This window comes from Taeniopygia guttata, chromosome 2 (genome assembly GCF_048771995.1).
Source record: "Taeniopygia guttata chromosome 2, bTaeGut7.mat, whole genome shotgun sequence".
NCBI lineage: Eukaryota > Metazoa > Chordata > Aves > Passeriformes > Estrildidae > Taeniopygia > Taeniopygia guttata.
Genome location: NC_133026.1, coordinates 142,628,307 through 142,656,104, shown reverse-complemented (window position 1 = coordinate 142,656,104; position 27,798 = coordinate 142,628,307). Strand labels below are relative to the sequence as shown.

Below are 27,798 nucleotides of genomic sequence, written 5' to 3'. Positions count from 1 at the left end.
ACTTGCCCTGCCTGCTGTCCCACTGTGATCTTTTGGGCACCCCAGCAAGAGGGGAGAGAGAAGACTTCTGGTAGATTTGCAAAACAGAATATGTTGCATTTATGTCCATGAGAAGAGCTGCTCACTAGACACCAGTCCTGCTTGCCGGAAGAGGCGACAGCTTCTTTTCTTCTAATGCCACCCCCATGTGGTTTGCACTGAAATCCCAAAGCATCCTCCTCCAGCAGCTGAGCAGACAAACCACAGCACAGCCACTTTCTCTCTCTGTGCTTCAGTTTTCCTCTTAGCAGAAGGGATAATAAAATTACCCAGCACTCAAGAATGTAGCTTTAATTCATTAATATCTTTAAGTAGCTTAGAGCTCCTCAGCCGTAGGGAGCTCTGGGAATGCCAGTGGAAATGCTTTGCATCTTGTTGCTGTACTTCAACTTTCCAAATTTCCCTATTGCATCCACTGATTCTAATAATTTGAACTCTGAATTTTCTGACTTGGCAAATTCGAATCAGCTTTTCTCAATGATTCTGTGAGTAAAAATGTGCTCTTTGTCAGAGAGAGGAAATGGGGAGCAGCACTAGGCTCTCTGTCTGCTGGGTGAGTCAGCCACAGTTTGTGCACCTGCTGTGACTTACAGTCTGAATGCATGGACTGCACTCCGAGATGCTGGTGTTGCAAACAGATGGATTTTGTAAATCCTGTTAATGTTTCTATGTGTAAGAGCTTCCCAGCAGAAAAGGATCATGTCCACGTGAGTATCAGATCCACTTACCCTTATAAATTTTAGCATGGCAGATTCATTTTACTCAGGCTGGAGATATAAATAGATTTATCATAGAATGGGCACCTGGTTGTGTTTGTGAGAATGGCGACTTTCAGGAAATTAAATTTTAAATTAGCTGCTCTAAGCTGTAAGAAGAGGAGAGATGTGTGCCTCTACACACACGGGCTCAGGTGAGCTCAGTTCCTCCATACTCCAGCAAAATACCCAGCCTGGAGATAGCACTGGGGCTGTGCATGCAAATGGCTTGTTCTGCTCTCTCTCAATCACAGGGTTTTATTCCAAAAAAGTTACTGGAATGTTTTGTTCTCATAAGGTTTAAGCAGCTTAGGCAGGGAAAATTGCATAACCCGTTCTCTAAGTTTCAGACTTTGACATGTACTGAGCTCCTTTTCCTTAGCTCATGTGTGGTTGCCTTTTGCATGGAATGGGACTAGAGAAGTAAACAAGGAAACTGAACTGGATAAGAAGGGAAAAAGAGTTCTGGGAGTTGCTGCTGCAAATGTAGGAGAAAGGGAAGTGGGAGGTAGCAGAAGTACAGCCTGTGTACACATAAAATTGCCAAAATCTTTCTATTCTCCTAGGCAAGAAGGCTGCAATGGGGCAGGGCACACACATGCCACACATCTGCTTGTGTATGCCATCACCTTCCAAGGGCACTGGTTGCTCTGGACTGAGCAAATACAGCAAAACAAGGGGGGAAAAAGTGGTGAAGGCTAACATGCATCAGCAACCACAGCAGAATGCTCTTTGCCACCCCTGGAAGCAGCCTCTCTTGGCTGCCTCAGTGGTGGGTTTTAGCATGGCTGTGGTTTGGGAGGAGGAGGAAAAGGAGGAGGGAACTGCTAAAAAACTTGTCATTTTGATATGTTTGTGAAGGGACTGTAACACCAGGAGGGACTGAGGTGCTGGGGCAGGGATGTGGCGGTCCAGCTACAACCCCACCACCCGAGCTTAGAGACTGGCAGAAGATGCACTTAGGACCTGGTGTCCAAGAGGCTGAACCCAGCTCTCAGACCTGCCTGTGATTAGGGCACTGTGACACTTTACTTCCCTGCATTGCTGGCATCATCAGTAATGGAATGCTAAAAACCCGCTGCAGACTGTAAATCCCTCACTGCTGTTACCGGAATTTATTATGTGGGCAATTAACATAGGCAATCCCATTACCACTGCTGGGATTTATCTGAGTAGATCTCACATGTGTTATTCTTCTACAAAAACAAGCCATCAACTTTTTGGCTTGGCCTAAGTTTCCAAAGATAAATGTCTCCCCTCATTCATTACTAACTACACAGCTTGTGGCCATGTGGCGTGAGTATAAACAAACCGAACAAATGTCTAGTATGGGAAGGAATGAAATGTTAATGCAAAAAATTGATTCAGTGATCTCTTTGCAGGCAGTGAGATGGGTATTTCATTGCCAGGTCTGACTATGTACTGTGTGATTAGCACTTAATGACCGGAGTTTGTTTCTTTTCCTTCCCAATCATTAAAGCCTTGTTGATTTGCTCAGAACATATTGATAGTTTCTGAATATATAGACAAGCAAATAAGAAACCACAACAGCCTGCTCAGGCTATGTTTATTTCTCTGCACTGACACGAGCAGACCTTGGCTTATAGAGAGGTCTCTACCAGGGCAGGGCAGAGGACAAGGAAAAAGGGGATGAGGCACTTCCTGAGCTCTCAGTGCTCAGAAATACCAAGTCACAAGACCACATCCATCCAGAGAAAGATGACTGGGGCTCTGCTGCTGTTAAAAATTGGGGTTAGCATCCCACAGAACTGCTGAATATGCAGACAGCCTCCCTTCCTTTGCTCAGCTCACAGCCCTGAGCACAAACTTTGACTTCACAAGCCTGTCACAGCAAATCCTCGCCTGCACAGGACCCAAAGCACTTCTTCTTCCATTCTTGGCCACAAAAGTCTTGGTTTCCAAGGTGGTTTCCTGCTTCACTCCCCCATTACTTTCTGCAGCATTTCAGAGATTCCAAGGCAAAGCTGCCCTTCATGCAGAGCACCCAGTGTGTCTCTGCACCACATGTCCATATGCATTTTAGCACAGCTACTGCTATTATTTTGCTTTTGATGACATCTCCAGTCCTGAGAGATCTGACCTTTCACCACCATTCAGGCTGCTACAAGTGGTGCTCAAAGTGGGGCTTCTGAGTACCATGGCTGGGATTTTCAAAGGTAAATTTAAGGTATTTAAGAGGGGTAGGTGCCTACCTCCTGAAGTTTTACGGGAAGAAAGAATGGCTAATTCCTTTAGTTATGACTGCTTTTAAGAAAAGAGGCTCTCTGCCCACAGTGTGCAGCAAGGACGCTCTCATGCATGCTATGAACTGACCTCTGTGAGTACATTTATGTTCCTGCTCATCACTTGGCCCAGGGCAAGATGTATGTAGGCTTTGTGCCAAAATCTCTGCAGAGATTCTTGTTCATGTGGGAGAAAAAAATCCCAAAACAGAACAAGCTATAGTTATGGATAAATATTCATCTGTCATTCAAGAGAAATGTAAAGATGCATCTCAAGTCAGTTTCCATCTGCTAGTGATGATCCCAAGCTCCGTTACTGGAAGCAAAACCCAACAAGCTAATTCATGCCTATTGCCTGCAATGCAAGAGAAAGCTGTTTCCTACCCAGGTCTATGTTACCAGGCAAACTGCCTGCCTGAGTGATGGACTTCATTATGAGCAGGAGCTGTGCCAGGGCTTTGACTCTGCAGGTAGATGATGATCACAGCATGAGGGAGGGTGGCATGGTCGAAGGGATCAGCACATTGCTCTGGCTTTGTCTCCTTGCTCAGGGATGCTCCTGCTAATGTGCATGGATGGACAAAGCAGATCCCACCATATCAGCAAGGAACAGTGTTGTCATGTAGCCTAGATATAAAAAATTATGCTTGGGCAAAAGGAAAAACCTAGAGGAAAACCTTCTATTGGTAAACAAAACAGGCCAGGACAGTTTGAATCTTAAGGGCAAGCGAAGTGATACATCTCTCACCATTGATCCCTGCACCCTCAAACCAGAACAGCTTCATCTTCACTGCCTGCTGGCCCCTGCTGTTCTCCCAGCTGTGCCACAGAATCTGTGGTAACAGTGGTTGGGATGGTCAAAAGCTTTGAGGCATTAATAATCATGGAGAGGGTCTCCAGCCAGTGCCCTGGCCCTATTTAGGTCATTAGCCTATGTGTAGCCAAAGAGCCTGACTCAGGAGTCAAGCCCTTTGGACTAGGAAGTCCAAAGCTGGCTTTTCTCAGTGCTGTGCTGTGCTGAGGCTGTGAGTCTAAACTGGGAATTCCCAAAGGGACTTGAATTCCCCTGTAATTAGTAAGGGAGCCTGGAGCCCATGTACTGTCCCACTTACAGCCCACTCCCACTGGGCAGGCAGAGGGCCCAGATGGCTGGTTTTGATATAAAACATGTTTCCCCTATTTTTGTCACTGCTTCCCTGTTACTCATGTGTTCACTTCACCCAGCTGTGGTTCCCTCCTCATTGCAGTCTGGCTGTGGCCGTGACATCGATGAATCACAGCAGAGCCACAAATGCAGGGCTCAATACCTGAGTGCAAGCCACACACCCCACAGAGCAGTACCAATCAGTTACATAGAGCTGGAGACATGGCAAAGGAAATGGATAGAAATCTCCCTAAATCCAACTTCAAAAAACTGGAAAATAACTCACTGAAACCACTTTATTTTTGGGTTTGTATTTCCGATTGATACTGCTGTAGGTGGACATGTAAAAAAATTGTAGGTGTCCCGCTGAATTAAATTTTGAGGGTTCTGATGATGTCATTTTACGTTATAAATAGTGTCTGCCTAAAGCAGTTGAATTCATTCTTATAATGCTTTTTTTTTCCCCTTAAAGTCATGGTGCCAAGTCCAATAAATTGGTAGCAGAACTCCCACTCGCTTCAGTAAATTTTGGATCAGATCCTGCAGGATTAGCCCACATGCGCTTTGCAGAGCAAGGGCTTGCAGACAGCAGTGACAGATTGATGAGACCATTTCTGTGACCAAGCATTTGCCGACAGGGGTTAAGTTTCCATGGCCAAGCACTAACAGACTTATGCCATCATTTTAACAGCCTCTGCATCCATTATGTTGAAAGTGAAATGAGCACATCTGGGTGCCTGGACATGAGAATGATTAATAAAGGGAGAAAAAAAGGCAGAATACTGAACAGGTAAAGTAAGGAGTATGGGACTGTTCTTCAAAGAGTTTTGAACATATCTGTGGGGTTTGTGGATCTGATGAGTGGCATGTGCTCTTGCACAAATGTCCTACACTGATAAAAGCACCCAGATCTTGATTCCCAGCTGAGGGCTGCTGTCAAAGCTGTACAGAAGTGCAGCTCCTGCTCACTTTGGTAGGAGCTCCCTATGCACAGCAGAGAGCACAGTGGGAGCAGTAGGACCCAGGTCAAAACTCCTAACGTGAGGAAATTGGGAGTTAAATCTAACAACTGGCTGCATGCACAGAGAGGGTTTAAATAAACATACTCCAGTGAGGGGACAGGCAATATGTTTGGAAATCTAGACAGACCCTTTCTGCCGTCTGTGTTTTGTTTCTGAGTCCAATGCTATGATAATGAATAAGCTGTTTGCTCCTTCAACTGTGTACCACATGATAGCTAGTTTCCATCCAAAAGCTTTGGCCCCTGCTTGTAAATTGATCCTGTAAAGTTAACTCCTTTGTTCAAGAGGTTAAATATGTGATGTATCAAATGGGCTTTTTGTGGAAAAGCCCCAGAGCAATACACTTACTGAGCCACACATGTATTGCAGAATAATTTGCAGCAAAGGTATGTGGAAGAGCAAAGATGGATCATACCAAAAAAATGTAGGCTCCAGTTCAAGAAAGAATCAGCTCAGAACAGAAGAGAATTTAAGTATATGCCTAACTCCCATTAGAAATATGGCTTCTAATCACATGTTTCAGGTCAAGAGTGTAGTTAATGCTCGCTCCAATAGGGAGGGATGTAGACATATACATAAAACCTTTGAACTGGGGCATGGATAACAAAAAGGCCTCTGGAGTCTGGACTGACCAGATCAGGAATCAAATTTGCACCCAGTCTCTACCAAACATACCAGGGAGACCCACATGGTGAAAAAAACATTGGAAGAAAAGAGCAAGATCATCTGGAGATACTATAGAAGACCAGAAATACAATCTCAGGTTGATTCCAACCACAAAATATGGCAATGACACATCCCTGGGATTCAGCAGCACAGCCAGGAAATGAAGACTCATTGGCCTTCACCACTCCTACATGGACACCTTGCTTACAGAAAAGTGGAATGTGAGGACAGCAGCCCTGGACTCACAAGATCTATTTGTTCTTTTGATTCATGCCTTGGGCATGACCTTGGGCCACATCCCTCTCACAATATGGTGGCTCTTGTATTTGCCCCAACCTCCCATGTAAGAGTAGAGAAGCAGGAAATGCTCTCAGCCATGGGAGCCACAGAAATCCCTTTTGTACATGGAAAAATACCTACGTTCTAGTTGCTGTAGCCATAAATATATTCCAGGGAGCAAAAAGGGCTTCTGCAAAAGTAGTTTTGCCACCATTGAGAATTCAGAGTGAAAAAGGAATCTGAGGGGAAAAGGAATCTTTCTCACAAGAAACAGGACTGTCTTCATATTGTCTTCTTCAGTGAAATTAACATTGCCTAGGAAGGATGATGTCTCCTCTAACATCTTAATCCCTGCCACCTACCCCGCTGGCAGTGGGATCATATGCATCTTTGGCAACAGGCAATTGGCATTTTCAAAGCATGTTAAATTCTTCCCTTCTGCTGCAGTACATCGGGACATGGAACGTACTGGCAGCCTTGCTCAATGTTATCATTTTATTAGAAACTCTTGAAGGAGCATATTTGTCTTATCCCTTCAGGTTTTTGTTATTTCTTTCTGGTAGCAAGAACCAACAGCCAGTAAGGTACTTTCCAGAGAAAACAGTGGCACAGTCTCTGCTTTGCAGGGTCATCAATCCCTTTAAAATCCTCTGCAGGGCTGTGAAATAAGAGAATCAGAAACCCAACCCCACTGTTGTGACAATGTAAAGGTACTTTCAATATTTCTCTTTACTGGGTGTCTGTGTGTGTGTGTGTTTAACCTTCATCTGTTTAATAAGGAGGTTTATTTTTCCATTTTAAATGGGAGGATTGGGAAAAGAAGTGTTCTTGATTTCCATGCTTTAATTCAGCTCCTGCTCCAAGGTGGAGCATCACATCAGCTGTGCTGTTAAACACCTAAAGTACTTTTCCTCTTCAGGGACCCTGGAATAAGTAATTCTTATAGATGCCCCAGCAAAGTTGGGAACAGCATTGGCTCAAAGATTTTGTGGGGATTTCAGGAATACAGTCAGCATCTCATCTGATCTATACTGGTGGAGCTCTGCTGTGTTCCTCAGAGCTCTGCCAACTCATACCAGGTGGGGATCTGGCCCTTGGCCTCTATTAATTGCCACAAGCACTCAGAGATGAAAAATACATTTATCACAAAGTAGGGAGGAACCTGCACGAGCTGCCAAAAGGAAAGGTGTTCACTCAGCTCGGCTCAGAGGGACATTGCCTCAGTGGCACTGGGCACAGCCTACCAGGAGCAGGGAGGCTCTCACTGATGTTAACCAGCAGTGACAGAGAGACCAGACAGTGCTTTGGAGTTCCTCCTTGCCCTATTTTTCTGATGTCTCTTATTTAACAAGGAATCAAGTCTCCCCTGTTGGTACAAAATGCAACAGCCAAGGCCAGGCAATATCTTGCAGGAGCAGAGACTCAAAGGGTTGTGTGGCTCTGTTGAGACAGGATTTTGAGGGTAAATCTGGGCTTCTGGGGATTGGAGATATGGAAGGGGGAAACTGGGAGATCCCAGTGGAGTAGGGCTACATGCAGTGATGGTGGTGGATGAATTCAGAGCAGCTGACTTTCCCTGGGTATTTCTCTGCCTGGTTTGAGAGGTTTCATAGGGATTAGGGAAGGATTTGTCAGGCTGTAGTGCCAAACCAGTGTTTATCCACAGAAGCCTTTTGATTTTTTAATTGTGTCAGCGATCTCTAGCTGGCATCTCTCTCTCCAAACCTGGCCAGTCAGTGGAAATAGATTTATACCCAGCCTTTGTTTTAGGACTGGAAGTAGGCAAAGGGAGGGCTGAGATTTCTTTTGTCTGGCTTTAAAAAGATATCCCCTCCTCTTCATCTGTTTCCAGCTCATCCTCCTGGCTGGCAGACATGGAAACACTCCTGCCAGAGCTATGGAGGGGTGGGGGAGGCAGCAATGGCCCCCTTAGTGAGAGAACATCAATAACAACACAAGGCCCCCTCAGATGCACACGAGCCTTTCTGTTGACTGCTGTGGGAGTTGCCTGCATATTTTAGGAGACAATTAGGCCGGTGCAGTGTACACTGCCTATTCACTCTTCATCTTCAACCCTGGGGAGCAGGAGGAATGATTTATTAGGGAGGCAGACTTAATGTCTTCTGGCTTTGGTCAGCTGTGATGTGAAAATAGCCTCATTGAAAGCAATTAGTATCAAACCCTAATTAAAAACATAATCTTTCTTTGGGTTGCTTACAGACAGCTACTGCACTGGAGCACAATCTTGCAGGGGGAGGACAGGGAAGGTGTAAGAGGAGATGGGGAGTGGTGGGAAAAGGCAGGAGCTGCCATTCATGAGGAAGGCAAGTGTGGGCACCACTTGGGAGCACTCAGCCCCTCAAGGAGAGCTGCCTGGCAATGGGAAAGTCTCCATCCTGCTCTGCTGGGGCTGTGCAGTGACCTGAAAAGCTCAAGAGAGAGTTTGTCTCGGCTGGTGCATATCCAGACAGTTCAGGAGAGACCTGCACTGCTCTCCATGGCAAATCCTCAATAATCCTCCAAAAGCAGAAACAAAAACTAAACAAGTGATGGAGCCTGAGCTTGCAAACAGACGTGGGTGGCATTGTTCAATCTCTGGTCCCTGCCCAAATGGGGCTGGCTAAACCCCAGCACTCCCACGAGGTCTGCACCAGCAGAAAGCCCAGGTTTTCATGGGTGCTGGGATGAGCCGCTCACCCCTTGGCTGTGGCATTGCCTGCCAGACCTCATGTCCCTGCTGCTGCCCCGGAGCACAGCATGGAGCCCCACGTTAGCTCTCTCATTGAAAAGATGGTTATTCTCCCCTTGTGCCTGGTCCCCTGTCAGGTTCATTTAGTGACACTGACTGAAACCAGTGCAGGGAGGGTGTTTTGTGCCTTTATACTAAAATGGACCCTATTTTGGGTGTCCCACTTCAAGCCAGAGGCTGCAGAATGGGATCTCATATGTGGGTGATAGGGAAGCTCCATTGAGGCTGGATGAAGTCTCCAGTCCCCACTAGCCCTGTGGTGGGGGTGCTCCCCATGCCCACCTGCAAGCAGTACCCTGCCAGGTCTCCTCACTACATACAGTGCTCCAGGGGACACAGCAGCTGCACCTCGGATAACAAATTAAACATGCCCAGGCCCCTTCTCTGTCACTGAGGCCAACCAGCTTAGATAGCCTGCAGCTGTACCTCTGAGCTTTTTTGCTCTCCAGAACAGTGTAATGTCTTCCAAGTTTCCTGCTGGGAGAGGTGGCTGACCCATGCTGCTTCCTGAACTGCGCAGGAGACTTTTCTAACAGTGCAGACAAGTTCCAGCGCTTTTGAAATGGAAAATCTCCTAGCAGTATTTAATTTATTAGTCAAAATAGAGATTAGATGTTTTCAGTATCTTCAGGTTAATAGAGGACTTCTGTGACTCAAAGGGCTATTCCAAAATGCTTATGGTGTGTGAGAATTTTTTAGGGCTGGTGTTCTGGGAAAAGCAATGTCTGCTTGATCTGAAGCCATTACTAATCTGAGCATGAGTCTATTCAGCAAGTTCACATCCGCCACATCTGCTGCAGCCAGCGGCTGTGGGGTTCCTGGTGCACGCCTGCCCATCTGCTGAGCACCCACCTGCATCCCACAGCTCTGCTGCTCTCCCAGCTCCCGCCCAGCCCGGCTTCCTACACGCCAGGAAGGAGACGGAGCCGGGCGCTGCAGGTGTTTCCAGTCAGCCCCACCGGGATGCTGGAGCAGTGCCTGGGATCCTGCAGCACTGCTGGGGAGGGGATGTGCCCATGGTGCTGCTGATGGCTGTGATGTCCCCTTCCACAGCACCCACTTCTCCACTGCCTCCGAGCTCACCGCACATGGGACCTGTGAACAGCCTGAACAGCAAGCCAGAGCAAAGCTGGCCCATAAACAATACACATTGCTCCTTGTACTAGAAAACAGACTATTGTAAACATGAAAATTTGTATCTGGAGTCTGCTCCTTAGGCGTATTAAAAGCTTTATTAAAGTTATATATATTTCAATTAAGCATCAAAATGTCTCATCACAGTTTAGTAAATCAGATGACAGATGGCAGCCAAGTAAACCAACCATATTTCAGCATTGTACATGTGTGGCAACATATACAGCAATGTATATGGGGGTAAGAGAAATTTGCTGATGACTCAGTACTGAAGCATGCAATCCCACTCAGGTCTGATAAGATTTCCATATAAAGAAGAGGTTTCCTGTCCTAGTTTCATTGGGATAGAGTAATTTTCTTCTTAGTAGCTGGTGCAGTGCTGTGTTTCATATTCAGTATGAGGATAACTTTGATGACACTGATGTTTTAGCTGGTGCTGAGCAGGGCTTTCCCTGAGTCAAGGGCCCGGGATCAGGTGCACCAGAAGCCAGGAGGGAACACGGCCAGCAGAGGTGACCTGGACTGGCCAAAGGGATATTCCACACCCTGGAATGTCAGGCTCAGAGCATAGACTGGAGGGAGCTGGCTGAAAGAGGGCTGATCACTGCTCAGGGATGGGCTGGGCATCGGTCAGTGGGTGGTGAGCAGCTGTACCATGCATCACTTGTCTTTCTTGGGTTTTATTCCTCTCCCTCTTTCTGTTCTCTCGCCTCTCATTACTTTTTTTTTTTTCTTTTTCTTTTTTACTTTACTTTGATTATTAAACTGCTCTTATCACAACCCACGGGTTTTATCTTTTTCTGATTCTCCTCCCCATCCCACTAGGGGTGGGGGAGTGAGTGAGCAGCTTAGTTGCTTAGTTATCTGTTATCTTAGTTATCTTAGTTATCTTAGTTATCTTCCTTATCTGAAGATTCAATAAAAATTTGGTTTCTGTTCCTAAGAGGAACTGATGTATGCTATCAGCTGTCCAATTTATTCTGAGGCATCCTCAGGTTCCCCTGCATCGCTATGAATCACTTCCCCAGAATTATGTGCAGATATTTAAAATGTATGCCTGGAGTATTTTAAAAACAGAGCTAATTGCCAGTTTTGAGCTCCTTTTGCACAGTCTATCAAGAAGATTTTGAAGATTAACTGTTTTATTATACAGGCAGGATTAGATCTTCAGCTGTATAAACTAGGACAGTCTCACTTCAAATTCCCATATATGATCTTTATCTCACTTGTGCATATGTCTTCAGCCTCAGGCTACACTCACTTCTTCTGCATCCTGTGAGAAACCCAGTGGGTGGAATAACCTGTTATGTATCCTCGTGTGGGAGAGATGCTGTTATAGCACCTGCCCTAGAGCCCACAGAAGGCAGAAAAAAGCTGCACTTGGATTTTAGGATCAGGCCTAAGCCTAGCACAGCAAAGCATTGCATAGATGAGTAATTTACTTCCACTATGTGCCTCATTTTCAGTGACTTCAATGAGACTCAGAACTGAGATTTTCCAGAGACTGATTTGATGCTACGGTGAACAGCACAGCACTGTTGAATCAGAGCCTGGCTGGGGTTCTTTCATTTGCAGAAAAAGCAGCAGGGGTTGCACTGAGGGATGCTGCTGCAGACCTTCCAGGGCAGATCCTCTCACTGCCACTCAGTCCACCAAATGCCAGATCCAAAATTTTTAGATGCTGCAGTTAACCTGCCACATTCCCTATGAAAAAGTCCTTCACAACTTAATAGGAAATTCCTTGTTAATGCCAATTTTGGGGCTTTTTAAAAATTTTAATTCTAACAGGAAATTGCATATAAAATGCTGTAGAATAGACAGGAAATCTGCTGAATTTCAGGGGGTAGTTCTGATTTTTTCTACAGTTCCCTGTCCTTCAAGGTCCTCAAGATTTCACCAATGTTAAATTCTGCAGGACTTTTCCACAGAGAAAATCTGTCATTTATTTTCTTTACAGTTTCAACCGAGCAAATACAGACAAAATAAAGTTTACTGTGGCACAAGGGAGGTTTGAATCTGAAGTCACTTTTCAACAAATACCTGGAGCTGTGAGTGATAGCTCATGCCCAAGAGCTGAGTATGTTATTTGAAAAATCCTGTTACATGAGCAAATGAGAAGAGGAAAATATCTTGCTTAAAGCTTTTCACTTTTCCAAAGTTTCTTTTTTTTTTCTATTTCTTCCTCTATCTGCCTTGATTTTAAGAGACTGACTCAAAAAAAGTGTACTTTTCCTAGTCAAGAGACAGCTGTAGCCTCAGAATTATCACATCTAGTCAAAACTGAATCTTGATCCATGTGTTTCCTCAAGCTCCAGACTGTTTCAGACTCAGGGTTGTGATTCAGGTGCATCTTCCAAGTGAAGATTAATTACATCTGGGTTTCCTTGAAGCTTCAGAGACCCAAAAGGCTGCAAAGAGACCAGCAGAGATTTGATTTTTAAATGAAGACCCACTGGTGCACATACATCTTTATATACCCAGTTTGTATATGCAAGAACAGGATGACTGAGTATTTGTATATGCCTTTGTCTAATTGGAAGACTAATTATCCAGGTACAGATTTTAAATAGAATGGAGAAAGAGGGCTGAAAAGAGCTAGAAGAGTACATTATCAGTTTCATCCTACCCAGTCTATGCCCCTCCATTCCAAACACATACAGAGCCTTCTTCCCTGGGTGGGGCTCCATCCACTCCTGCCATTCAGGCACATTATCAGGCATACACAGGTGTTGCTTTAGAGTAATGAATCATTACATTTGGAAAAGACATTTAAGATTATCAGGTTCAACCATCAACCTAGAACCACTGACATGTTAATGATTAAATCATGTCCTTAAGTGCCATATGCACACCTTTTGAACACTTCCAGGGATGGTGACTTCACTACTTCCATCAGCAGTCTGTTCCAGTGCTTTACAGCCCTCTCTGTGAAAAGTTTCTTATTAATATCTAATTAAATCTCTCCTGCTGTTACTGGAGGCCATTACCTCTCATCCTTACATTGCTGTGTTAAACAAGGCCAAACACCTATGTGCTATCTGGATGCATCCAGCATTGAAATTTGAGCCATACTATCAAAGCTGATTGATAATGATAAATAACATAAAAATCAAGAGGAGATTTTAGGCTTTGAGTTATCACAGCAGTGCAGGGAACCCTCCACAAAATGTATGTTTCGATTCAGTGCCCTGGAAATCTCACATCTGCAGCTAATATTTCTTTTCCAATTATAGCTGTGATTGGATAAAATATATTTTAATATCTTTGTGCTAATAGTTCTAGCTAGAGAGAGAGAGAGAGAGGTATTTCGCCTGCACTGCAAGACCATTACATTTATTTGTACAATTCACTTAATTCTGGTCCACGATATTGCCAGAAGCTCTTGATGGAATTATGATTCCATAATTATTGCTTTTTACATTACAGTCCTTAATAGCCTTAGGGTTGGATTCTCACTTGCAATAAATCATCAGGGCTTCATTGATTTTATTTAAGTATATGAAGGAATGTCAACTTACACCAGCTGAAACCTGAGGTGAGATCTTCACCCTTTGAAGTCATTGGGAGTTCTGCCATCAGCTAAAGGCAGCCAGAAATTAACCCTTGCTCCTCATTTTTCATAGCCACTTTGCTACCAAGAACTGCATCAAGACAATAAATTGTTGAAGCTAACGCTGTCAAAAGCAAGATGCTGCTGCTGATTAAAATCTATCATTATCACTCATACTCTAAAAGGTTGGGCACTAAAAGGTTTCATTCCCTACCACTCTGCACCTTAGGTTCCCTTTGAATCTAAGGCACAGACCAAGTGCAGCATCCCACCCTCAACTCCTGCAGTACCCTCATACACTTTTATGGCAGTTCTTATATATGCACACATAAATTTAAAGTTTCAAATTATGTCACTGTGTACTCTCAGCTAATTTACTGTTCATATATGAGCTTCAGTGAAAGGAAAGTATAAATAACAGGGAGACATCCAGCATTTCAAGTGGTCAGCAAATGGATGAGTTCACTCAGGTTCCTCTGGTAACCTCCACAGCCTTCTGACAAGAAGCCAGACAATGGAAGAGGAGGTTAAAATACTCAGTGTGGGGAAATGCATTGCACTGGGGAAAAAAAATATATAATATTCATATGTAAGTAGTGAAAACCACTCACTGCCATAGGTCACAGATTTGACCACTTGGGGTGGATGCAACTATCAGTCACTTCAGAATAAATACAGTAGGCTGTCAAGTCTTTCCCATTAAAATAACATATATAGCATCAATGTATTTTAATGATAATATTTTTGTGGGCTTAAATTTTGCTATTTGCATCTTCAATTATGGAAACAGAGCTACTGAAAGTTTCAGTCCAAAAGAGACATTGATTTTTTTGGCAACTGAAATGTGGATGTCTGTGCCTTGCCCAAAGTCAGCTTTGCAAGGTACATCAGAAATCAGCAGTTCCTAAGTCTGAGCAGTGAACTTTTGATTACAGCTTATTGCCCCCCAAATCTAATTCCTTTAAAAATCAAAAGAGATCCTCCAGAGGAGGATTATTAGGAGTCTGCTAAGGATAGAGCAGCACAGGCCCAAATTTACCAACAGATGAGATGGCTGTGGCACAGGCAAAAGAAGGCATAAAATGTTTATCCCTTTAAGCCACAGTGACTGATGTAGGGTAAGCTGGAGGGAATGCTCTTGGGAGAGCTCTTTGCACTGCACTGCTCCAGTTTTGCTTTCCTCTCTGCTTATGGTTATAACTGTCTTATTTGTCCTTCCACTAAGATCAACATAGCTTTCCCCTTTTTGAATCCATAATGACAAATTTATTAGGTTCACTGAGAGGAAAGCTATCTGTTGATTCTTGATAGGTCCAGAACAGAAAAATAAGGGTGGGCTGGTGAAAACATTTGGCTTCTCATAACTAGAAAATCCATGGCCAAGGGACAGGCAGGAAACGAGGAAGCTCTTGATCCAGTGCAGGCTGTGCTCTCCTCAGGAGCCTGTGGAAGCAGGAGCACCCTTTCAGCTCTGATGCATCAAAGGTGGCATTTGGGAAGAAGAACCATGACAAACAAAAAGAAAAGACAGAAAGTCAGGAAAATGGAAGAGTAGTAAACCATTTCCATGGAGCAGATAACTGAGAAGGTAAAATCACTTGGCCAGACACTTAGAAGTGGGCAATTTAGCTTAGAGAATAATGCACTGATGCCACAAGCTGCCTTGAAAGGGTAGAGCCCTTGTCACAATGGGCAGCTGGAATCCTTTCAGGCCCACTGCAGCACGAAATGTAATGGCAGGGAGGAGCCCAGCACGCACTCCTGAACCCAACATGCTTTCATGTTAATGAAGCTCTAAAAATAACATGCTGTATCAAATGCAATTTGATAAAGTCAGTCCAGGGGTTTTTTCTCCTCTGCTGTCACTTGAAAAATGCTGTAAGCAGTTTCATCTCAGTCATTTAGTACTAACAGATGCCTCTGCTCCTTGCACTGATGGAGAAAAGTGAAGTTTTCACATAGGGAACACAGTTACTCCAAACTACCTGCAAGGCAGTGATGAATACAGCCCCAGAGACCACGTTTTTCTGGGTACAGCACATTAACAGAGCATTAACCAGGAGAACGTTAATTACACATTGTCGCTGCTGCTCACCCAAAAGGAATTCAGACTGGCAAAACATGATCATAAAAAAGAAGGCATTTGGAACAAATCAGTTGGTGTGTGACATAAAAATGCCATTTGCATCCTGCCTAGGAAGGCTCTGCAAGCCTTGCATCTGCCTCTCAAGGTCTCCACAGCACCATCAAACACACCCTCAGATGATGGTCCAGTGACTCTGCGCTTCACTTAATGAGCACTGACAGGGAGATTAGAACAAAACCCAAAATACCCTCTGGTAACATTTCCAGATATAAAACCTCATTTTCTAGGGAGTTTTGAACTCTTTTTTATTTCTTTAATAATTCTGTTTTAAGACAGACTTCAACATTCCAATGACTGTGGGCCAAGACATCTGGGTCTCTGAGGTTAGAATGTGCTGTGAGGACACAACTTCCTGATTCTCTGCCCAGTTTCATCCCCAGAGTCTCCCAATCTGCTCAAAACTGCACTGTCTCCAGGGCCCAGAAACCAGATGGGGACAGAGCAGCACAGCACACCCCAAGCACTCAGCTTGCACCCATCAACCCCTTGGAGGAGACCAGGAGATCCATTCTGCCATGTCTATGACTGCTGGAGATGACACAGTGTAGAGAAAAAAGTCCCAATGTGTCGAATCAATTCCCCTGAGCCATAGAAAATTCGCTTTCTTCTCAGACCAGTTTAATGGAGTTCTGATCATCAATCTTCAGGGCACTCTGAATGAAAGCATACCTGTCACCACCATCACTACCAAATCACTGTTCAGAAGAGCAAAGTGACTTGTATTTTAAAATCTATACAAAAGCTACATTCAACAGCTGGTTCTGTTAGAGAAACACTCTGCTGTTAATGTGTGCACACACATGGGGCACAGCCTGGTGTGAGCGTGCCACTTTAGGTTAAAGCCACCATTGCTATATAAATTGTGCACAATCATCCATAATCTTTGCAAAATACAAAATACAGTTTGCTCTCTGTTGCCTGTTCTGCACAGCCCTTTCATTACAGAAACATCTGTTAGAAGTGCTTTAGCTGAGAGCTTGTCAGACTTTCCATTATAAACCCCCATATTCAAGGGGTTACTGCAAGTGAGCCATAAAAAGTTGCTCCAGGCTCAAACTTGGCATAAAAGGTCTCCAGTGGGAGAATTATTTTTTCTAAGCCCAAAATGTTAAAATACATGCAGTTAAACAAAAGCAATTCATTTTCCCTCAGAGACTGCCTCTCCTGATTCTATGTGTTAGACTTATATGTACTAACATCATGCATGAGCCTTTAAAAGCAAGCTGTTGATTAATTAATTCATTAAGCTATTTGTTAAAATAAAGTCATCGATTTCACAGCCTTACTGATTCATTTAAGTGGCCAGATGATTTCAGATAGAAAAACAGCTACCACATAGAAAATAAAATATCCATCCATATAAAAAAGCAAGGTGGGGGGAAGTAATTTTAGGTAATATTTTCATCCTCAGCTTTAACTAACTTTTCTCTTGCAGAAAATGGATTTACCCCTGGGCTGACAGTAGGATACAATGACAAAAATGACCGGAGGGCAAGTAGAGAAGCTATTTTGTTTCAGAGGCAGCCTGCTCTAGAAGGATGGTGGAGATTAGCAGAAAGATGTTAAGTAGGAGGAAATATGCTTGTTTAAAGAAGATAAGCGGGGGCAGGTGGGTGTGTGCTTGTGTGTGTTTCACTGTACTGTACTGATCAAGGCAGTTAAGGTGATCCACTGATCCACAAGCAGTGGTAGAGACAAAAATCCTTCATGCAGCCTGGGGACAATGAAGAAGAGGCAGAAACCATAGGAGAACTCAATTTAGGAAAGACTGGTTTGCAGGTAAAGGAAGATGAAGCAAAGCAAAAACCCAGGAGACCTTTGAATTGAAGAAGGGCTCATTTTTCAAGCTTGAGGCTATGAGCAGTGCTGATGTTCAGCAAGGCAGCCCTTGGGTATAGAATGAGCAAAACTCTTGTTACACCATTAATTGTACTGTACCCAGCAGCTGCAGCAACAGACCTCACTGCTGATCCTGCAGGAATTAAAGCCCATGAGTAATCCCATTTAAATTAATGGGATTATGCCTCAGAAGTGTAGAGTTAAGCATATATGTATTGCTTTGCTGGAGCAGGCCTGGGGCAATGAGCAGGCACAGGAGCACCCTGCCTGCAGTGTCAATGCTCTTTGTGCTGCCATCTCACAGCTCCTGCTCTTCCACCCATCCAGCCATTGGGAAGAAAGGCTGCAGAATGAGCTACGAGGTCTCTAAGGAAAACCCCCAAACTGGGGGAAGTCACACAGTGATTCACCATGGAATGAGTGCCACCATTGAGTGGCACCGTTTCCTCTGAGTCAGTCCTGAACAAAAGTCCCAGCAGAGCTGTAAGATGGGAAACTGCGGCTGTATGTGCGGTTCCATGGAGGAGATGGAAAACAAACATCCTGCTGGTCACCGCCACAGAACGTCTCAGTAGCTCATTTGGAGGGTTCATTTTTTTCACCCTGGTGTTTCTGGCCAAGATCCAAGTGCTGTAATTCCAGTTCACCCTCCCAGCATGGGCTCCTGCTGTCTTGTGGCCTTGGTTGCATTTCTGAACACCAATGAGCAGCTGCTGGAGCCCCGATGGGTGAGGGACAATGTCTCTGTACACACGACAGATGACCCAGACATCCCTGGAGAATGAGCATGACATGAAGAAACAACACTGCAACCTTCACTCATGCTGAGGAGAGCTTTGGTTTGTATTAAAATCAGACACTGCTCAGCATGCTTGACTACAGCAAAGTGGCTCCCCAGCCTTCACTGGCATTGGAACAACTCGAGATTTCCCTACATTCAAATGTTCCCTTTAATCCACACCAAGGCTTCAGCTCTAGCAGTGAGCTCAGGGAAAAGCTGTGAACGTTGTGCAGTACCTTATGTGAGTAATGTGCATATTACATCCTGCCTATGGACGTAAGAGGAATATTTCACCACTGCAATCTTGCTATCAGCATGTGGCATGTTTGAGAGGCTCCTGATTCTTGGATGTTGGCCAATCTCCTCCAGAGCTCTGGAATTAACATTGACATCATCTGATGCACTGTGTCACACCCCCTCTTGAGCATCAGGAGCTCCTAGAAAGGAATAGCTCAGACAAGGAATCAGTCACTTAAGTCATAGGTTATCTGAAGTGAAGGCTACCCATGGCTTCCTTCCTTTTTCCTGTTTTCTGCAACCTTATTCTATGGCAGTTGTCACCATATTTCTGAGGTCAAGAACGCTAAGATGACCCCTCCCTCATGTTATTAATTATTATTATGAAACTATTAAAGTCCTCTAAATTAGAGTGTCCCAAATGTCAGATATTTGACTGGCTTGCACCCCAGTGATTCAGTTTTCTGTTTTTGCTGTATGTTATTTACATGTTTTGACTGGTTAAAAAAAACTCATCTCTTAAATAAAAACAAATATTAAAAATCTGAAAACAAAAGCTGACATTAAGTAACTTGAAATCTGAGATTTCCAGGTACAAGCTAAAAGGAATTTCCTGCCGCTACTATGTGTATTTCTACCTTTAATCACAGTCATATTATTTTCTTATCCCTGGTTTTCCTCTATGCCATGATATGAGCAAATATCAGACAGGTCCTACAGAAGCCTTTTAGAACAGACCAGTCTTTTAAGATTTGCTTTTGCTGTAAGAAGGGAATAATGTTCACAAAAGTTATATACTATTCCATGTATTGAAATACTTTTTTTTGGGCAGTTGTATGTAATGTCAACTCTACCTTTCCATTATGAAATTTCAAACATGCTCATCTCTACAAGTCCAATTAAAAAAATCTTTTTCTTTGCACATTCTTTATGTAAAAGCAATGGAAATAGTGTATTTAAAATGAATGGGAATGGATTGTAATCTGTTACTTTAACAGGAAACAATCTGGTATTTCCATTATCAATTAGACTATGTTAATAGTCTATAATCTGTCATGCCAAGAAATGACAGAAGCAGCTTCTCAACTGTATAAAAGTGTCAGGGGTTTAGTTATGTTTCTTCTTTAGAGAAATGATAACTCACATGTCCATCTGGATCTAACTCAGCTGTTGTGAAAGAGCAGCATCAGCATCCAGAACAGCAGAAACAGCAGAGTCAGAGTTCAGGTCCCAGTGCCATCCTGTTGTTTCTGCAAAAGCAAGGCAAATAACCCTGGAAAAATACAGCAGAATGCATCAGGGAGAGGTGTTATCCTTGGCTTTAAAGCTCTCACTGAAGTAATCACTGTGGGCGTTGATTTGCCTTTCTTTTATTTTGCTTTTAAATAAGACCTGTGATCCTGTAAGCATTTTGCATGTCACAGTGAAATTTCACCCTAGAAAGGGACTGAGATGCAGATTCCTCAGCTGTGGTCCACAGCACAGTGGTGAGCTCACTGTGCCTGCAGTGTGCTGACTTGCACCCTGGACTTCATTGGAAAGGAACAGAGCCAAGGGAAGGAGAAAAGATGAGATAAACAGCAAAAGCAGAAACCATGGTCAACTTTTACAGGAAGGTCAATACCCATATTCCTCTAAAGACCTCTTAAAAAGAGGCATAAATGCTTTTTCAGTATGATTTTCCGTGTAATGTAAATTGCCACAGGGATGTTACACAATGATTTGGAGGATAAGTGCCCATGAGGCAATTTCTTTATTGAGATGTGGAGCTCATCACAGAAAAGCTGGAAAACACCTGTAGGTGTGGGAATAAGTTTCTACTCTTACTGAAATAATATACTCTGGTTATTGTGCTGGCTTTTCAAGATCTCATAGCATACAACATCTATTTCTGTCTGTCCTCTGAAGGATCCCTTCCTTTTTTTTTCACAGATGAGCTAGTTTACCTGGCATCTAGCAGAAGAAAAACCATTAAACTACACATTTAAGATGGTCCATGATGATCAGAAGCCAAGAGACATTGGCAAAGCGAGGAAATGAAATGTGTGAAATACAAGATTGTGCCAATCTTGAGGCAGTGTTAGAATTGGCTTTCAATGCATCACGTATGTTTTATTCTCTATGAATAGGTACAGCACTGAACAATTCAGAAGTCTGACCTGAAGACCTAAAAACTGAGGGAAAGTTTCCTATTGACTTCAGGGCCTTTGGATTACAAGCTTTTGCAAGAAGCACCATTGACTACTGAAATAGCCTCAGTCATATGAAACCCCTGAGAAATTTAGTTCACTATGCTGTAGCTATTTCTGCCACTACTTCTACCTTAGCTGTCTGTCTCAGGCTGGTCTATTTTAAATAATTATTTCTTTCTGGAACTTTAAAGGCTTGAGTCATCCAAGATGATGAATTTGCAGGGAAAACTCCTTTTCCACCTCCTCCCCCCACCCTCCACATTACAGCACTGTAGAGGCTTTGTACATGAAACTTCACTCCTCCATTAGAAGAATTTGAAATTTGACAGTGGCTTGAAATTCGACAGTTTGAATATGGGTTTGCAAACAGGCATATACTTTCACATCTTTGAAAGTCAGTATATACCACAGAACCACAGAAAAAGCTGAGTTGGAGACCCACAAGGATCATGGAGTCCAACTCCTGGCCCTGCACAGCGCCATTCCCAAGAGCCACATCATGTGCCTGAGAGCATTGTCTAAACACTTTTGAATTCTATAAGGCTTGGGGCTGTGACTACGTTTCTGGGGAGCTTGTTCCAGTCCACAACCACCCTCTGCCTCTGGCTGAAGAAACTCTTTCTAATATCTAAACTAAACCTCTGCTAAACCTCCTCTGACACAGCTTCAGGCCATTTCCTCAGGCCTTGTCACAGGTCACCACAGAGAAGAGATCAGTGTCTGCCCCTCTGCTTCCCCTCACAAGGAATGAGGTCTCCCCTCAGTTTCCTTTTCTCCAGGCTGAACAGACCAAGTGGCCTCAGCCACTCCTCACATGGTTCCCTTCAAAACCCTTCATCATCTTCATTGCCCTCCTTTGTACACTCCCTAACACTTTAATGTCTTTCTTATATTATGTCACCCAAAACTGCTCACAGGACTGCAGGTGAGGCCACTCCAGTGCAGAGCAGAGCAGCACAATCCCCTCCCTTGCCTGGCTGGTGATGCTGTCCCTGATGTCCCCCAGGACAGGGTTGGCCCTCCTGGCTGCCAGGGCACTGCTGGCCCATGTTCAATTGGACCAGGACACCGCAGGTCCCTTTTCATGGCTCTGCTTTCCAGCCTCTCATTCCCCAGTCTATGCACACATCCAGGATTGCCCCATCCCAGTGCAGAATCCAGAACTTTCCCTTGCTGAACTTCCTATGGTTGGTGATTGCCCAGTCCTCTGATTTGCTGAGATCTCTCTGCCTGCCCTCGAGGGAATCAGCGGCTCCTTCCAATTTTGTATCATCTGCAAACTTGCTTAGTATCCCTTCCAGTTCTGCATCCAAGTCATTTATGATGATTTTGAAGAGCACAGGGTGTAAGAATGATCTAGATTTCCATGACCAAAAATTGCCTGAGACACTCTTGCTACATAGGATATGTCAGTCCCGAGCTGACCAGGGCTGATCTGGACTGCAACTGGGGCAGTGCACAGACATCTGAGAACTGCCAAACCCACCCCAGCTGAGAAGAGAGGGAGGCTGAATCAGGGATCAATCAATAAGGGAAAACTACATATTCACATATCCAACAGGGATGGGAAGAAACTTAAGAGACCGAAGATGGGGAAGAGACAGCTCTGCCACAGCTCTGCCCACGCAGCTTTAAGTGACTGATCTACACTCTCTTACAGTATGGTTATGGTATATTTTACAGTATGCACTGAATTTTAATTTTTCTGCGCAGATTTCACAGCCTTCCTTCCTCCTGTGGCTTTTACTACCCAGGAAGGGAGAGAGGCGGAACAAAAAGCTGTAAACCAAAGGGAGTGTGGGTGTGAGGGGGTTTATGTGTGCTTTGGGTTTGAAGCTTTGGCCTGAAAAGAGATATTTCTGTTAACAGATTACAAAAGATGGATGATTTGCTGTACTGAAAAAGTTAGAAACTCCTGCAACGTCAACACAGTTCATTGAAAGTTAAGAGGGGGCGTGTTATTTTTAGGTGCTAAGTAATTCACAACATTTTGCGTTTAAAATAAAATATTCATCTGTATCATTATGAGTCATCTTTGTTCAGATAGTTTACTAAAATATTCTCCTTATGTAATACTATCATCCAACATGCCTGAGATCTCTATTTTATTTTAAAGTTGGTGTACAACAGAAAGACAACAGATACATTTGTGTTTTTAAGGTTAATGGTGAAACAATATTTCAGGTATAGTCGCTATTAACAAGTTGTAAAATGTTGACTTCCCTTGCTATATTTTCAAATATTCTGTGTCCTTTCTATTATTTTTTTTATTTTGCAATTTATGTGCTGTACTCCTGCAGCCAGGAACATGTGTTTCCAATTACTTGAGCTTTCCATACCAGCTTTGCGTTCAATAGCAACATTTTTTTTTAAGGTACTGCTCCTCCTCCCACAGAAGTTAATATTCCTCCCCTTTTTCATGCAGCTAACAGCAGTGGCTCTTGATTTCAGGCTTATTTTAGAAATCATTTGATTGGGAGCTCCCCCAGACAAGAATATTGCTTTCTTCTAAAGTTCTTGTACATTTTAAGTGAGAAAACCAAGCTTTCCTATTGAATGTATATGAAGTCTTGAAGCAAGACAGGGGAAACTGATGTAATCCAGTCTGCCTTGCATGACATTTTCTCTAGTTTCTTATACAGCAAAGAATCTGACTTAACCACTAGAGCCACAATGGTAGAAATATGAGGCATCATGCCATCCTCAAAATTCATGCTTAGGCCTTACAAATCCCATTCCTGGAGCATCTGTGCAACCTGTGTCCACGTAATATCTTGTAAGGTCATACATTGTGATTATTAACCATTTGTACATGGAGAATTGGGCAGATGGATGTTTTTACCTCTGTATTGCCTTAGACATCAAGCTTGTATTTGACTTTTCTGCACATTTCTGGGACCCACCACTGAAGAGGGATTTGAAGGTCCTTAAATGTTTCCTGAGGAGGGCAAAAAGCCAGTGAGAGGGCTGGAAGTCATGTCCTGTGAGGAGCAGCTGTGGGCTCTGGGCTTGTCTGGTTTGGAGAAGAGGAGGCTGAGGGGTGACCTCGTGCTCTCTAACAGCTTCCTGAAGAGGGGAAGGGGAAATAGAGCTGCTGAGCTCTTCTTCCTGCGATTTATTGGTAGGACATGAGAATGTTTTAAAGCTGTACCAGGGGAGCTTTAGCCTTGATATTATGAAGCATTTAATGGAATCACAGAGTCATTTTTTAGGTTGGAAAATACTTTTAAGATCTTCAAGCCCAACCACTAACCCAACACTTCCAAGTTACCATTAAACTACTAACCCTAAGTGCCACATTTACATGTTTTTTTGAATACCTCTAGGAATGGTGACTCAACCACTTCCCTTGGAAACCTGTTCCAATGTTTAACCAGCTTTTTTCTGTGGATATTTTTTCCAGTGTCCAATCTAAACCTCAGCTGGTGCAAGTTGAGGCCATCTCCCCAGCTATTGTCACCTGTTACCTGGGAGGAGGGACTGATTCCCACGTCTCTATAACCTCCTTTCAGCTGTAGAGAGCAATGATATCTCTCCTGAGCCTTCTTTTCTCCAGGTTAAATACCCCCAGCTCCCTCAACTGCTCCTTATAGGACTTGTGCTCTCAACCCTACCCCAGGCTGCTTCGCCCTTCTTTCCACATGCTTCAGAGGGTGTCAAAATAGTGGAAAAATCATCCAAGAGGGGTGGTCAACACTCCAAGCCTGTCAGTGTTTAAGAGGTATAAGGGCATGGCCTTAACAACATGCTTGGTCAGCCCTGAAGTGGTCAGGCAGTTGGACTAGATGAACATTTTAGGTTCCTTCCAACTGAAATATCCTATTCTATTGATAATCTGCATCAATTAGACATTGGTTTTCACTCAGGATTCAGTCTGAGAAAGGCCATGGACTGACCATACAGCCAAAATTCAGACACAGAGCTGGAAATTTAGATGTAGACCTTACAGGCAGTACCAACATAGCCAACATAAAACACCTAACAAGAAAATGGACTCCAATCTGAGGCATAGCTCATCAAGGTAAGAGGTGTAGGCAGAGAGACCCAGGCTGTGTCTTGCCTAAGCAGAAGGTACAAGGCAATGTTTGAGTGGAGTGGAGCAGGATTACTGCACATCCTTTCATCCTGCTCCAGGCTGGGATTAAGACAAAACACAACTAGACAGCAGTTTGGCTGTGCCCTTGTATTTGTCACTTTAAGTGAAGTTTGGGTGATTTGACCAAGGCTTGAACTTGAACTTGGTATTATCCATGAACCTGCTTAATGGAACTTCATTAACAATTTAATCTACCTCCTAGGACTAGATAGAGATCAGAAGGAGCAAGCCACTGGGGCAGAGTGTGGTCTGGGCCCCAGGCAGCAGAAAGGCTAGTCAGAAAGTGTTAAGATGTTTGGAATAAGTTGTAAACCTCTGGCCTTTAGTCACTGAGTAACCAAAAATTGACTAGCAGATCTCTCATCTGACCTCCACAAGAGGAAAAGTCACAATCCCTTGTTTGCATGAAAAGAGCCACATGAACACTACTTTCTGGGTATCTCCTTTTGAAGTACAAACCTGGTGAGGAAGTGTGTGCTGAAATTACAAAGTAGGAATGTAAGATATTTAGCCCAAGAAGAGTCATTCAGAAAGGGGATTAATTAATGCATGGTGTTGCATGATCTTCCTCCATGGATGTGCTTTGTAGACCTCAGATGCTGTGTTTGAAATCTCCAATGATAACATGTCAGAGCATAAACGAGAGATCCTGGCTGAGCCAGGATGAATGTTTCAATTGGTGAACACTTGCAGAGGGATCCACAGCAAGTGAGAGTGGGATGAAGGCAGCCACCACCTCCCACAAGAGATGAAGGAGCTTTTCCCAAAGAGAAGCCTATAACCAGAGTGTAAGCCAGAACAGTGATGTGATGAGGAGAAATATGGAAATGAGATATCTGCAGAGCCCATTCCTTCTTTGGGGAAGTGCTGCAGTCTCTGTGACAATAGCGAGTCTCTAATCACTATTTCTCCCCACAAACCTCTCTGGTGCTGGCCCCAGGTGCATTGGTAGCAGAGAATAGGCATTGCAGCCCTTCTGAGCATGGGATACAGCACTTTCTGATTCACTGGGTCTAACAGAGGCCACCCATCACCCACACTGCCCTGGTTTTCTCCCGTTAAAAGTCATCTTTCTGCAGGAATCCCAACCTTCTGCTGGCCATCTTCTTCTCATCTACATACATCGGGGCCATAACACAGCAGACTTCTATTTTGCCCTTTGGCTTTGTTGCTCAGTCCTGTTTCCTCATCAGAATCCTAGGGTTTGAATTTTGATGACACCCACACATGCATATGCATAAGCATAAAGATCTAAACTCCTAATCAATTACAGTCATGGGAAAAAAAAGGGATGTGTTTATCTTTCTCTTTGTAGGCATGTTTCCATGATGACCATTACCTGTTTCCAAAAGTTGTGAATACAATTAGAAACAACATTATTTTCCCAGTGGCCTTTAATTTTCTGGACCACTCTAAAGCTCTCCAGGCTAAAAACTCATGCTCACAGCCTATGCTGCATCCAAATATTCAGTGCTTAGGGCATGTGATGCTTGCAGCATTTATAACAGTGTTGACTCTCACATGTCTATGACAAGTCTCATGGCACCCATCCATGCTTTCAAATGTTCAGCTCCTTGTGATAAAGGATTGACAAAAAAATAGCACTAATTTTTATGCATACATTTAGTTTTCATTTGTAAAACTAGCTTAAAATAATTGCTCATATGACTCCCAAAGACCCAGATCACAAGAAGCTTGCGTCTCTTTTTCAAAAAAAAAAAAATCCTCTAATTGCTAAACAAATCTGGTGATCAACTGGGGTTTGTCATACTGTTTGTTAATGTCTGGAATTCTTGACTTCTGTTTGTCATTTAAGTTTTTTGTAACAAACCAGTGGCACCACATTGAGAAGGCATCTTTTTCAAACATTTTTTAAAAGGAATCCAAGGAAAACTTTAGTGACAATTGGAGAATAAGCCCAGTGTGATCCTCACATGTCCAAGGTGTCCTTCCAACCCAGCAGTTTCAGCACAACTGACATCCTGGAAACCTATGGAGAAGGCTGTAGAGAGGGTCAGATTTCTCCACACAGCATTTTTATTGAGACTTAGGTCTGTGGTGCATAATTCAACTTCTAGTTGTCTCTCAGTATTGTCTGGACTGTCCACATATCTTTGGGAAAAGATGAATCTAACAACTACTTTGACACTATGGGGACCTCTCTATGTGGCATCTGTTTTCTTTAGTACCCTTTACCATATATTTATATACAGCATTTTTTGAGCAGAGCCAGTAAAACAATTGTTTATACATGTCTTTGGTTTCCTCCCTTCACATGCCAAATTGGAAAGAAAATAGGGGTGGGGGGAAAGACTATGAAAATACTCCCAATTTTTGCCATTGTAACAAGGAACAATGAAGGAGAGGCAAAAAAGGAAACGCTTCAGGGTTTGGGTTTTTTTCCTCATTTCAAGAAAGAAAACTAAAATCACTTGAAAATGAAACATGCTTCCTGAGCATTAGTGCAGCCTGTAGGTACCACTAGGGTCAAGTGCTTCTTGTCAAGGCAGTTTCTAATGCCTGGACCTTTTCATAACATCAAGAGGTGCTATTTGCTTAATAAATGTATAAACATGTTGTTAAACCTGTTAGAACACAGCTTCTGCTGTATTTCACTGAATGAAAAGTGGGGAAAGTGACAATGTTTCTTGTGTAATGCAAGAGCACATGGTTTGCTGGATGGAGGGGGCTTGGTGCTTTTCCTAGTGCAACATTGCCAGCAGGGATGCTCATCTCAAAAGTAAACCTCCTTGGCTGCTCATTTAGGAAGGAGCAGGACTAGTAATAAAAGTGGTAGGGATCTCCAAGGAAATGTTAAAATTGAAAGCCAGTGCACAAAGAGATATGTTTTGTAGTGCAGCAAGAGGTCTCTAAACAAGTTAATTACCGAAGTTTTCAAGAAAAATAGTGTTTATAGCTTATGGTA

The 27,798-nt window shown here is 43.5% G+C and overlaps 1 protein-coding gene across 2 annotated transcripts in view; it reads left to right on the top strand.

Moving 5' to 3' along the window:
* The first annotated feature begins 335 nt into the window (after positions 1 to 335).
* The window catches only part of ASAP1 (ArfGAP with SH3 domain, ankyrin repeat and PH domain 1), a 176,523-nt gene continuing 149,060 nt past the window's right edge, over positions 336 to 27,798 (top strand). For both annotated transcript variants that reach the window (XM_072925006.1, XM_072925005.1), the window contains exon 1: positions 336 to 746. The gene's annotated coding sequence lies outside the window, so the exon portion shown is untranslated. The remainder of the gene's footprint in view (positions 747 to 27,798) is intronic.